Source organism: Pongo abelii, chromosome 3 (assembly GCF_028885655.2).
Source record: "Pongo abelii isolate AG06213 chromosome 3, NHGRI_mPonAbe1-v2.0_pri, whole genome shotgun sequence".
Lineage (NCBI taxonomy): Eukaryota > Metazoa > Chordata > Mammalia > Primates > Hominidae > Pongo > Pongo abelii.
Window position 1 is genome coordinate 190,996,250 of NC_071988.2, and position 3,649 is coordinate 190,999,898.

At 37.8% G+C, this 3,649-nt stretch overlaps 1 protein-coding gene across 7 annotated transcripts in view; it reads left to right on the top strand.

Moving 5' to 3' along the window:
- PALLD (palladin, cytoskeletal associated protein) overlaps window positions 1-3,649 on the top strand; it is a 339,690-nt gene that overhangs the window by 249,874 nt on the left and 86,167 nt on the right. The window lies entirely within an intron of this gene.

The following is a 3,649-nucleotide window of genomic DNA, read 5'->3' on the forward strand; positions in this document are numbered from 1 at the left end:
CTTGCTTTCCACACCCAAAGTGCCATGGAAAACATGAAAATGTGCTATCAAAGGATACAGTCATAAACTGATCAAAATATTTCCTACCTGTCTATATCATTGGAGAAATTGTTCTAGATCCTTTAAGGAATTTTAGGACCCTTACTAACACCTTTCTTTTCCAATAGCATCATCTGTCTTAGATAATAGTTGGCCCTCTGGATCCCTGGGTTCCACATTCATGGATTTAACCAACTACAGATCAAAAATATTTGGAAAAACAAAACAAAAACAGTAATACAACAATAGAAATAATACAAGGAAAAAAGCAATATAGCATGACAGCTATTTATGTAGCCTTTCCATTAGGTATTATAAGTAATCTAGAGATGACTTAAAATATACGGGAGGATGTATGTAGGTTATGTGCAAATGCTAGGACATTTTTTTTATCAGGGACTTGAGCATCTGTGGATTCTGGTATCCAAAGGGTTCCTGGAACCAGTCCCCCTCAAATACTGAGGGACAACCGTACTCACGAGACAGGTTGTTAGAGTTTAAGAGACTCCTAAATCATAAAACGTTTTGTAAAAAGGAAGATTTATTCATACAAAGAACTCAGCTAGTCAAGACTAAGAAAGTACCGGTGGGAAGTAAAGCCACGGTTTTAAATAGTAGTGTAATGAATGCTTCCCAAGGGCTTGAAAGTCGTTTGTCTTAAGCAGCACTTTTGCCAATTGTTATACTACTGATTTATTTGACAAGCCCCCTTTTTAGTTGTTAGTGAAAATCTCAGAGGTATCACAGATTTCAAATTAATGTGGTCTCAATCAGTGAGGCTTCCTCTTGCAATAATCTGAGATGGCAAGTAGCTGTTCTAGGATACCTCTTTTTGCTACTCTTCTGTCCCTTAACTGAATGTCATTTCATTACCAAGTCCTCTTCTCTAATATGCATTCAACCATGCATGTACAAATATCAACTTGTCCATTTGCTCAACCCTACGCCCACTGCACGCTTTACTATTTTCATTCTTACATAAAAGATCTAGAACAGAAAATAGATTGGAAGTACTATATAGATCCACTACATACAGTCAAGGGGAAGTCTCAAGTTTTCTCATGTTTCCTTTTATAATGTGGACAACTGAAAGTTAAATATGCCCGTTTGATATGGGTAATTTAAGCAGCTATAGATACTTGGTGATTATTGTAGACCTAAGACCTTAAATAATATATAAGGAATCAATTTCAACACTAATAACATCTGATCCACAAAGAGTTCCTTTTATAAGATGAGAACGGCATGGAATTATTTGCAGTTGCCTTAAATGAATTTTAAACACCCGTTATGCGAGGAGAGTAGGTATGGTCTGTAAGAGGAACTCCAGGAAGCCCATGTGGAATTTTGCAGTTTCCTCTTTACAGGTGACCTGTTAAAGAGCCTGCACGTCATGGTAGTGAGATGTAACAGAAAGGTGACTGATTACCATTCAAATACATGTAAATCACAGTCTACCCAGAGGAAGATAAGAGTCCTCTAACTGCAGCCTTATTCCAAAGAATTAAAGGGCTTTCTGAAAAGCTGAGGCTCTCAAAGTGTCTGTATGGTGCCTACACTGGTGGTGTCAGCATCACCATCACTGGGTACATGTCCATGGCATCCAGCGGGTACCAGGACATCCATTTCTTACCCACTACTAGAAATAAGCAATTCACTTATGGTTAGCAATACTACCGTGAAAAAATGTTAATTTGACAATATTAAGACCAAAGCAAAACAGAATTTTGATACTTGCTTTAAAAAAAAAAAAAAAAAAGACCTGAAATTAGTGGACTGGTTGAAAGGGGACTGGAATTCCAAGCTGCTCCCATCTGCCATTCCAGGTTTTAAGGCTTCTTAATTGAATTGGAAGCTCAGTTGAAAAAAGAAAAGGATCATCTATTCTTTCCTCTGTTTTCAGATAAAGTCCTAAGAACTTTTTTGAGGGCAATTTATACCCATTAAAATGTCAAATTCACATATACTTTGACCCAATAATCTCATTTCTAGACATGTTTGCCACAGAAAACTCAAGTATACAATACAAGTTAGTTGTACAGGAAGCTTTATTGCTACACTATTTGCACTAATGAGTACTTGAAGAGAGCATGTCTATCATTAATAAAGAATGGTTTATACTATGGAATACTATGAGGCCATTCGAAAGCATGAAATAAACCTTCATGTACCAACATGGAAGGATACCCATGATACGTCGTTGAAAGATACAAGATCACTGAGGGAGAATGTGCATATGCTTGATCCAACTTTTGTGAACAAAAACCCAAACATGTAAACATATGGGTGTTGTAAGTATTTATATTTGTATAGTAAAGGTTTTGGAAAGATGGCACCAAGATATTATCGGTGTTTTGCCTTGTGGAGTGGAATTGTATGAGGATTGGTAGTTATGTGGGAAATTCTTTACATTTACTTTATTATCATATTACTTTCACTTTATTTTTTAATTAATATTTTATCTTTAATTTTTGAAGGTACATAGTAGGTGTGTATATTTATGAGCTATTTGGATATGGACATGCAATGCGTAATAATCACATCAGGGTAAATGGGGTATCCATCACCTCAAGCACTTATCCTTTGTATTACAAACAATCCAGTTATACTCTTTTATATTTATACTTTCTGATACTTTAATTTCTCACAATGAATATTCCTTTTGTAAAAAAGGAAAAAAAAGGAAGAAACTAAGTCCCAGGCATATTAAGAGAGAGCTAATTAGCTGTAGAACTAATTCTGACACTCTATTTCCCAATCAGTATTATTCAGAATTATTTTTCACTTCCCTGTAATAGTTAACTCAATTTTAGAGCCAGAATTTAGCCTAATCTACTCATTTAACCTCTAAGAAAACTGAGCCCAGGGGGTGCTAAGTTCCTGGAGAGTGGCCCTCAGGTGGTGACTGAGGACTGAGTTAGCCTCCTCCGGCAACCCTACCCCTGTCCCACCCCAACCCCACCCTGTCCCACCCCACCCCACCCCGTCCCACCCCACCCCACCCCGTCCCACCCCACCCCACCCCTGGGCAAAGTGAAAGTGAAGCAAACTGAGAGGAACTCCACTGTCCCTTCTGCTTACTCAGCAGATGGGAGCCAGCCACTTTGTTTTGTCTTGGGGCCTGTCCTTGATGGCTTCTAAGACTAAAAATCAAAGCTGTAAATTTGTGTAATTTAGAGATTGAAGGTACTAATCGTTGTTGTCAGTGACTGGAAACCAGGCCTATTGAGCAAGAGCCATTGTTCAGTGCCTGTCAGCCCAGAGAGTGTGCCGAATGCACGGGACATCTTAGACACAGATCTACTTGGTGGTGTTCTGTGTTTTTTCTCCTAAAAGAAGGCTTCTCACACCACCACTGATGAGAAAACAATTCGAGGAAAATGTAGGCACACTCAGTACATGAAGGGAGACACTATTAAAAGCAAAAAGAGGGTTATTGTCAAACTTAGAACTATGCTAATTTGAGTTCTGAGCTCTAAAACTGGTAGAATTCAAACATTAAATGTAGAATGTACTAGTATTCTATGCCTTAAACAGTTGAAAGGCTTACATTGGCAAAATGTATTTCACACCGAATAAATGATCCTAAATCAGTCTTTTGCAACGTAAT